Consider the following 9,479-nt stretch of genomic DNA (forward strand, 5'->3'; position numbering starts at 1 on the left):
TGCCTCCAATATTGATTTATTATATATTATTTGCAATCAAAAACTAGCTTCTGTTTTATTATTTTTTAAAAATCTGAATTCTTTGATTAAAACAGAGTCTATGGAAGATAGCCTTTCTATAATTCAGAGCTTTCTGGATAACGGGTTTCCAGATAATGGATTTCACGCCTGTACTAACTTCTTCATTTTAGTGGACTGATTATCTGTACCTAGAGATTTGGGGCAGGGTTGTTTTTTAATTATAAAGTCATGCAAAATAGTCTACAAGGAAGTTTGAATTAGGCTAGAGGTGATACAAATTCCTCGTGAGCCCACATCTAGCCTTCTGGCATGCAGTTGGTCAGTCCTTTGTGGGGGTCAATAACATTCCATTAGAAGCCACATCCAGCCGAAGGACTCTAGTTTACCTTTTATGTCTATATTTTCAAGACAGCCCTTACTTTAAAGCAGTGGGAGAAACAGCAGAGTCCTACAGTGATTCTAGTCTCCCCTTCTTTAAAAAAATGCCCCAGGTCATGTCTTTTCCTTACTAGTGACCTACACAGAGTGTCAGATTTGATTTTCTATGTTGGGAAGGTTCTGATCATCTGTGGATTCCATGCTTGCTCCGGCAGGAACCAAGGCTGAGGGATCACAGGTACTTAGAGGGGTATAGGCAGAGTTCTTCTAAAGCAGTGCTTCCCAAACTATGGGGCTAACAAGAGGGCCTCAGTCTGAAGAGTAATTTGGTTAACCTTGAAGAGAAAGCCTATTTACTCTCCTAGATACAGTTGAAAGTGCAGCTTGAAGGTCCTTGCTGTCCTGGATATTGGATCAATGGCTAAATAGCCTGTATACCAATCTTCTCTTATATCTTTAACTTTTCCTATGAACCAAAAGGGGTCCTGGTCAAAAATTGTACTTCCAAATGAGGCCTGAGCAGAAAAAAGTCAAGCCAAATGACCTCAGAGTCCTAAGAGTGACAATAGAGATGTAGCGAACTGTTCGCCAGCGAACTGATTCGCGCAAACATCGGGTGTTCGCAAGTTCGCGAACTTTTCGTGTATGTTCGCAATTTGGGTTCGCGTGGCGTTTTTCCGCTGCGTTTTTTCTCAGCCTAAAAACGCCACACAAGCCACACATGGCGTTTTTCAGCAAATCCCGTTTCCATGGTGCTAATAGTGCGAAATAGCAAAAAACGCCACGTATTTCCGCTAGGTCTGCCAGCTGCCTTTGCGTATACATAGGAATAGCTTGCGTTTTTACGCAACGCTGTGTCAACAAAGTATTTTTCAGAGAAGTTTTTGCCCTTGATCCCCCTCCTGCATGTCACTGTCCAGGTCGTGGCACCCTTTAAACAACTTTAAAATCAGTTTTCTGGCCAGAAATGGCTTTTCTAGGTTTTAAAGTTCGCCTTCCCATTGAAGTCTATGGGGTTCACAAAGTTTGCAAACTTTCGCACTTTTTGACGTAAGTTCGCGAACAGGTTCGCAAACTTTTTTTTCGAGGTTCACTACATCCCTAAGTGACAATGCCGTCCTACGTAAACTGGAAACATAAGTGCCCAAGACACTGTTCTATACAGAAATCCAGAGAATTTTAGGAAAATGAAGTGAGTCCACTCACATTAAGTGAGTCCACATCTAGCCTTCTGGCATGCAGTTGGTCAGTCCTTTGTGGGGGTCCATAACATTCCATTAGAAGCCACATCCAGCCGAAGGACTGTAGCTTACCTTCTATGTCTATATTTTCAAGACAGCCCTTAATTTAAAGCAGTGGGAAAAGGATAGATAGAATCACAGGGGGGTCCTACAGTGATTCTAATCTCTTACCTCCTCCTGAACACGCGCTCCCCTTCTTTAAATAAATGCCCCAGGTCATCTACGAAATCTAATATTAAAGAGTGTCTTTTTCTTACTAGTGACCTACACGGAGTGTCAGAATGGATTTTCTATGTTGGGAAGGTTCTGATCATCTGTGGATTCCATGCTTGCTCCGGCAGGAACCAAGGCTAAGGGGTACCAGGTATTTAGAGGGGTATAGACAGAGTTCTTCTAAAGCAGTGCTTCCCAAGCTATGGGGCTAACAAGAGGGCCTCAGTCTGATGATAGAAAGCCTATTTACTCTCCTAGATACAGTTGAAAGTGCAGCTTGAAGGTCAGTTAGTGCAAGGTTTGGGATGAACACTTAATTACCTGGATATTGGATCAATGGCTAAATAGCCTGTATACCAATCTTCTCTTATATCTTTAGCTTTTTCTATGAACCAAAAGGGATCTTGGTCAAAAATTGCACCTCCAAATGAGGCCCAAGCAGAAAAAAGTCCGCCAAGTGACCTCAGAGTCCTAAGAGTGACAACGCCGTCCTATGTAAACTGGAAACATAAGTGCCCATATACAGAAACAACAAGAAGATGTCTATTTATTTTGCCCTTGAAAATCCAGAGAAGAAAGGAAGCTTAGGAAAATTAAACTTAATTATGTTTAGCTTAATGTTTATTTTCCAGTATTAATGATACGCTTGGATAGCTATTATTTATTTGTATTTACAAGCAACGTATCCAAGGCTTTAGAAGATTAAAGGGCAGGGTACACCACGGCAATCTTGTGAAGACAGAGCTTATTAATCACCACAGAGGATGGTTTCCCTGTTCCAAAGAACTTGCAATTAGTCCTATTTATACCTCTGTGTACAGTGTGTCCATCAGAGCCAAGGAACATGCCGGGGCCGCTACACAGCAAGAGAAGAGCATCACATGTATCCTTTTAAAGACGCTTGGCCCAATTAGAGCTGACTGCTCAAAATTTGTTTCACATCAGTAAATACATCAAACTTGTCTCTCCGCACTCGAGCAGGCTAAATCACTGAAAATAAACAACACATGTCTTGGATGGCTCATTTATTTACACTGTACGTTAGGTTAATGACAACTTCAAATGGGGGAATATTAAAGACATGCATTCCGAAGCTTTCTACTCATCCTTTGCGCTCTATCTAGAAGCAGCGTTAACACGAGGAAGATGAGGCGTCCAACCTCTGAACCCTACCGGTGCCAGCGTATGGCTGAAAGCCACTCTCGTACTCAATGGATTAATGAAATGAACAATGTCTTGGCCTTGAATGGCTTCTGATGTGGATAGTGAATGACCTTAGGTATTACTCAATGGAAGACCTTATAACACATTTCCTGGTCAGTCGATGCTAAGAGAAGAAACTCCCATGAGCTCATCGAACTGCACCGGTAACAAGCGCTCAGTATCTGAATATCATCAATCATAATCCTTGACGTAAACCGAAACTGCGATTGCCTTTAATCCTCGCAATCAATCACCGGGAATCAGAAAAGGCTCTTACACAAGATAAGGCTTACGTTCAAAAGATAAAAACATGTTTGATTCCCATAATGAAGGAGGATAAAAGTCATGGGAAGGCTTTATACTCGGGTCATAAGTGTATAAGTGTTTTATATACAAGGGAATGCTTCTTCACGTGTTCTTTTAGGGATACTGTCATTTATTGCGCTTATTTTTCTTGTTTCTTTGAAATAATTAATTGAATAGCAGCCCATGACCTTATCCATATCACTGCTGAAAACTTGACCCGAACCAGTCCCACTTAGATTTGAGCCCAAGAGTCAGTCATATATTGACATGATAACTTGCTAAACCAGTCTTGTAAGTCTCACTTCCTTCCTTCAATTTGTTTGACAAACCAACCAATCGGTAACACTCTTAGCCATGATTCCTCATACAAGGCACCAATTTGCTGAAGAATTTTGCCAGTACTCGAAGCCATGCTAGCAACACCCAAGCCATTGGCTTCTGTTTAACTACCAAGGAGTCGTTTTTGTGCCTTATATAGAAGTCACTTCCCAGGCAAATAATGTAGGCAGTCACCCAGATCCTTATACTTCTACTGCTCCTATTATTACTTATACACTTGCTCTTAGACACATACTCCATGATGCACCCCCTTCTACAAAAAATAAGGCACCTGAGAAATCTACCTAAACAGTCTATATTAAGGCAAAAGGTTGGTTGATTTATCTGTTAACAGAACCCCTTGGCTACTTCTGATTTTGTTATTGGAGCACATGACCTTATCGGTCATATGTTGACATCATAACTTGCTAAACCAGTCTCTGAAGTCTCACCACCTATGACCACTTAATTCCTTCCATCACATCAGCATCTACTAAGGGCACCTAAGCCACTCTCAGTTTCCTGAACCCACCAACCAACTGGCAACATTCCTACCCATGATACCTCCTTTGATGGCACACAAGCCAGTAGACTGGCCATGCTTACCACACCCTGGAATAGTTTATGTGTCTCATATAGAAGTCACTTCTCAGATATATCATTTAGGCAGCCCCCAGTCACCACAGAAATATACCTAAGCAACTTATATTAAGGCAAAAGGTTGGTTAATTTATGTGGCCACAGAACCCCTTGGCTACTTCTGATATTGTTATATTGAAAGGTATACTGTCACTTTTGTTTATTTTTAGCTATTTTTCATATCCTACTTTTTAAAAAAGATAGCAGGGGGCAATTATGGCCTGAAAAGCACCTAAAGTACCATCAGCCATAACCTGATATATAAAGATTCACTTGTTAGGTGGCCAAATGAGCAGATTTAAGGAAGTGCCATTGCAAACCATGCATTGATTTCTAAATCCATAGTTACTCATTATATTGACCATATAGGAAACGGTGGGCAGCAATACCCAATGGAACAGTGGCATTGGGACAGTCTGGAAGAGAAGCGGAATGCAGCCCCTCCGGCAATCTGGTGTTGCTTTATGCATTCTTTGCAGATGGCTGTGCTGGAATGTTGTGAAATCTCTCCGTAGGATGCCCTGAATTATAGGATACAGACGCAAGAGCAAATGCATTCCATACGGGCGGGGGAGGATTCCAGGCCTGACAGATAGGAAACGGCCCATATATTGCATTTCCATAATTCCTTTCTTGTTATAAAGTGCACTTACACAAAGCACCAGGCCGGGCTAATGACCGGGATCATTTCACATGCTGCGTCCGGGTGATTGATGACTGATACCAACATTTTAAAGTCAAATTTAATCCCCACTGAAGTGGTTTCAAGATAAAGTAAATCTCACCATATGTGCTAATACAAACACGCCAGTATTAGGGAAAGGGGCATCATTTTTGAGGCCGGGTAGAAAGGTTGTTTGTCCCTTTGGGTAAATAAAATGCAGAGAAATCTAAAGGTGGTCACATATGGGCAGATTTCAGTAGTTGATTCGGGTACTTAAGACCGAGTCAGCAGCTTATCTGTCTGTGTATGGGGCCCACCAACAGGCCTCCTCAACTGACCAAAAAATTGCCAAATGTCGATCGGACAGGCTTGTTTTTTTGTTGGATTGGGGACCACATCAGCTTATTGATGGTTTCATTGCAATGCAATCGTTTGGCTTTAGGCCCAAGGTGGGCATATCAGGTGACCCCGCCAAACAAGCAAATCTTACTGTGTATAGCCACCTTTAATCAAGTTTAGGCTGGGATAGTGACCAATAGCAATCAACGGGCAGGCAGTAGGGATATGCCTACTGAAAATATTTTGACCCCAACTCACCTTAACCCAATCCATGACCGACCTTCCCATATGCTCTAATTTATATACCCATGCCCGTCCCATCCCACTGGAGGGGTAAGGTGAGTGCTAGTATATATATACGGCCATTTCTGGCCTTGTAAACCTTGTAAATTAGACATGTCACTAGTTATAATAGGTTATAATAGGTGCTTAGTGATGTCACTTGTGTCACATGACTCACTGGAAGAAATAATGTACACCCTATTGTAACCTTAAAGTTCCTTGACTTATATTAAAACACTCAGCTCATAATGCCCTTAGATTATGCCTTTAGATTAGATTTAATGCCCCTACGAACAGGGGTTGCATTATTTATCCTATATATTTAATATTATTATTCTATATGTTCTAAATGAGGATAATTGGATTTAGAATATGACGAAAATGAAGTGCATTGACTCACGTAAAATGTTTAGTAACTACGTCAACAAGTCCCTGGGTGCCTCGCGTTCCCTTGTCGTATGTTCATTCTGTTCTGTACACGGAGAGGCTTCAGTCTCCCCATTATAAAAAGCAGATGACAGATTTATGAGGGATTGGGAAATGCAGTGATTCCCCCATTCATAATGAAACATTTTCATTATTTTTAATAGAGTGGTTTTTATCTCAGGACGTTTTGTATTCTCTCCATTTGCTCTGACTTATGGATCTGTCAGTGATATTTATATAGGTATTTCTGAAAACGAAGGCCGGGATGTACAAACGCATGTTGGTGACGCTCCTCATTGCCACTAGTAATAATACGATTATACTGTGACCAAATGCGCCAGAGGCATACATTGGTACTGTTAAACCCTATAGCTGGCCATTTGTAGATTGTAAGCTCTTTTGGGCAGGACTCTCTTCACCTCTTGTGTCGGTTATTGATTGCTTTATATGTTACTCTGTATGTCCAATGTATGAAACCCACTAATTGTACAGCGCTGCGGGGTATGTTGGCGCTTTATAAATAAATAATAATAATAATAATAATAATAATAATTCACATTGAGTTTTACTCATATGGTAAGGTGCCATCTATTGAGTGCCTCACTGCACAGATATCTCCTTTATTCAATGGGATTTTTAAACTCTGCCCAGTTGATGTCTAGGCCCTATACACGGGTAAATAAGCTACAAGCTTGGTCTGGAGTTACTGAGTGGGCAGTGTTTATCTGCCTGCATTCTGGGTGCCCTGAAAAAATATGTAATATGTAATCAATATGTATATATATATATTGCTATATGACTCTACAGGCAATATTCATGTTGGAAATAGAATAGAATTTATAAAAAGTTGTTTTTTTAGGTTAGTTTTGTCACACACACTTGGGTGGCTCAGAAGCCTCAAGCATTTTCAGATATTGGGTTCTCAGTCCTGCCCTGTAGTTCTTGTTACCCCATCATTGTGATCCCAAAACACCAGTCAGCCATTGAGAAATGTTCTTATTTAGGTGGATCCAAACCAGACAGCTGGCAATGACTTTGTTGCACCGTCTTCTCTTGACTCCTTCAAAGTCTTTAGTTGGACTTGAGTCTCACTGCACATCATGATAGGGGAGAACCAACTTGTCCAACTTCTCCCCATTGATTACTTTCCCTTTTTTAGCCCTAAACATTTCATAATTGCTTTAGATCTGTCCCATGTGTTTGATCTCTTACTGAATGTGTCTCTACCACATCCGCTGAATTTATTTCCCTTTATGTTACAAAGTGTTTCCTTATGTTCCCTTTTTAATTTTTGTCCCTTTCACCTTACATTGTGTCCCCTGAGCCTACAAATTCCCGTTCCCTTGATATAGCTGAATGCTTCTTACCTGCTTTGCCCCTTCTCTTTTCTATTTGGCTGAAGGCTTTTCTGTTTAGAACATGAGCCATCACGATTGCCATTCTCTGGACAGTTTCTCTTTAACAATATCTTTCTGTAGATTGGACCTTGAAATCTGAACACCATATACAATATAAGGTCTGACCAATGACCTATAAAGTAGCAATATAAGTACCCTCTTTCTCCTACAAATATGCCTAGAAAGCATTGGCTTTCCCCACCATTGTACATATTGATGTATCTGTATGTAACCCTATTCAGTAAGATACTATATAAAGCAATATCTTTTTATTTTGAATGGCACCAGGGTCGACTGGGCCCTACCGGCCCAGACTGGATCCCCACTGATCTCCCTCCACCAACACGGGCGACGGAAGCTACATGCCTCCCAACATTTTGAAAATGGAAAGAGAGACAAAAAGAAATGCTGCATTCAGCACAGCGGGAATTTTTTGACCACGCCCATTTTTACAACCACACCCCCTAAATACCACTCCCATTTGACTAAATTTGGCAAGTTTTGAACACATTTCTGGGGTTTTTGGAATGTTATTTTATGTGTTATTACAGTTTTGTACAGTGCAAGTCTCAGTTCACCCAAAAGCTGTTTAGCTTATTGGCTCTCTGCTAAAAACCCACTTATTTAATTAAATGTGAGAAACAATGTTTCTTAGTGCAGGTGAAGTTTGTTAAGATTTCTGGACTTTCTGCCAAAAGCTACTTTTTAATAACATTTTTTTTTATGCTTTTTTAGCTTCAGTGCAGGAGATCATGGGGAAATGAGGGACAGTTGGGAGCTATGAAACTATATTGTATGAGCACTCAAGGGAGGAGGCAGGGGTGCAGCAAGGGTCCCCTAGGCTGGTGGGAGGGCCGCGGCAGGGGTCCCTTGTGCAGCAGCCCCAGTGGGCACTACATCCCCCCAGACCCTGAATGCCGACCCTGAATGGCACCCACAAAGGGTAAACAGATCAGTTCTGCAGCCAGGAACCTAAGGAACAGAGAAAGAAAACATAGTAGAAGGCAAACATGTATATGCATCTACAGCAGAGAAATTTGCCAAATATCCAGCAGGGAAGTATAATGTAGGGTTCCCATCTTTCCCCATTTCCCAGAGACAGGATATAAAGTAAAAGTGGACATGGCCCATTATGCTTGCCACAATATAATAATGGGCTGTCACTGGGTTTCTAAAAATCCCATAACCTTAGTTAAAATCTCTGGTAACCTTAGTATAGTTTATTATTTATGTCATAATTGACCTGTTAAATATATCCTTATAAATTTTGTCTGCTGGCCTTAAGTCACATGACTCATTTAACCTTGAAAACTTTATGAAATAAAATACCTTCTTTTAAATATAGGGATATTAAAAATCACCTTGGCATTGAAAAAGAACCAGGCTTGGGGGGGCAAGATGGCCAATGTTATCGGAGGTTTGGCAACTGGAGCCCTTGAGCTTAGGTCGTTTGGTGGGCCCAAGGGTTCCCAGGCAGGCACTGTAGGGAACAATCTTTCTTTCTCTGCTATATTTCTTACTTGTTAATAACATTTGGGGGTATGAAGCACCATTTGTGCCAGCCAAGTAAAATACCAGACAGGTGGCAACCCAACTCACCAAAACCGCCTTTTATTTGGGGAAATTCATTCCTCGTCTTCCTCAACTTTTTTCCACCCCAGTTTTATCCTTGAGCTGATAATATACTGTATATTATTGGCAAACACTTGATCCATAAATTATACTGCACTTATAAAGTGATAAATACAACAAATAGACGGAATTCAAAGGATTTTGGGTGCAGGGAGTACTAATCCAGCAACCTCGTGCCAGAAAAACATTCTTGGTTTAACTAGGACACGATTAACTTAGTAACGCAATAGGTGAGGAAGGCAATTGGTACAAGATGTGTGAAGGAAGCCGAGCCACAGAAAAATTGTAATTCTGTTTTTGTGCCTGAAATCAATAGGGTCGAGGTATTAAACTGGAACAATAGAGCAGTTCAATGCCAACTTACAGCATCTCTTGATTAATAGTTAGAGGCTGGAAGCTGTAGTTCAGCAATAACTGAAA

The sequence above is a fragment of the Xenopus tropicalis genome, chromosome 1, assembly GCF_000004195.4.
Source record: "Xenopus tropicalis strain Nigerian chromosome 1, UCB_Xtro_10.0, whole genome shotgun sequence".
Taxonomy (NCBI): Eukaryota; Metazoa; Chordata; class Amphibia; order Anura; family Pipidae; genus Xenopus; species Xenopus tropicalis.